Source organism: Triticum dicoccoides, chromosome 2A, assembly GCF_002162155.2.
Source record: "Triticum dicoccoides isolate Atlit2015 ecotype Zavitan chromosome 2A, WEW_v2.0, whole genome shotgun sequence".
In the NCBI taxonomy this organism is placed as follows: Eukaryota; Viridiplantae; Streptophyta; class Magnoliopsida; order Poales; family Poaceae; genus Triticum; species Triticum dicoccoides.
Genome location: NC_041382.1, coordinates 34,815,867 through 34,817,160, shown reverse-complemented (window position 1 = coordinate 34,817,160; position 1,294 = coordinate 34,815,867).

The following is a 1,294-nucleotide window of genomic DNA, read 5'->3' as shown; positions in this document are numbered from 1 at the left end:
TGACGGACCGCTAAATCTAGACACATCTCGAGGAAAATGGAGCTTGGAGGTTGAGCTTCGAGAGGAGAAAGCTTAAGTAGTGTGGCTCGGGCATTCCATCGAACACCTCGAGCACCACAAAGCCCTCTCCCCCTCGGCCAGAAAAAACAGAGCATTGTGCTCTGCTCTTGCGCGAGGGGGTATATATAGGTACCTCATTGATCCCGGTTGGTGCCATGAGCCGGGACTAAAGGGAAGCCTTTGTTCCCGGTTCAAGCCACCAACCGAGACCAATGGTGGTGGGCCAGGAGCGAGGCCCATTGGTCCCGGTTCATCCCACCAACCGGGACCAAAAGGTCCAGATGAACCGGGACCAATGGCCCACGTGGCCCGGCCGGCCCCCTGGGCTCACGAACCGGGACCAATGCCCATATTGGTCCCGGTTCTAGACTGAACCGGGACTAATTGGCTGACCCGGCCTGGACCAAAGCCCTGTTTTCTACTAGTGATAGGTTGTGTTTCTACACAATTAAGTATAACAAATACAAGTGGTGTATATCATCATTATCATTACTCTGTTATTCTTGGTCTTTATTCTTGTGCACTTTAATTCTCACTTTCACACACACACACACACACACACACACACACACACACTTGCAATATTTCACCTTTCACGCCGATTTTGCTTGGGACCTAAAATAATCTGCAGGCAAATTCGGATAAACCTCTATAAGGGGCAAAATTTCATTTTCTCAGCTCTTCATGGGATCAATACTCTTATTTCGAAAACAGCTACAACTAAACTCTATGCATTTGCATGACATCACCTCACCTGACGCGCTTTGTGTTTCGTGAAGGAGCTGAACTATGACCTATGTCACATGTGTGTCACTCCTCTTTTCATGCGTGACAGGATTTGAAACATCATTTTGCACTGGCTAAATATGAAACCGAACATTTGTAGACGCTTCATCTCTGACTCGTCCATAGAAGACCGGTTTCGGTTGTTAGTCTATCAGAGGTTGCTTCTCTTTCTATAGATGGGGCCACACAGAAATGTGCATGGGACCATCCTTCGGTTCCATATCTTTGCGCCGCCTATGTCTTTCCCATTCCACTTTTCCTCATGCACCACGATGTGGAACAACAGGACTCCGGAACCCGTCTATTGTTATCATGTATGAGAGAGAGGAGATCAGGATTTTGGGGGAGAGCTCTCGCGCTACCGACATTGCGGTATACAACAAAGACTACTTTCCCGACACGAGTCCCCATCCCTCCACGCCATCCCTCCACCCGTCTATTGTGATCG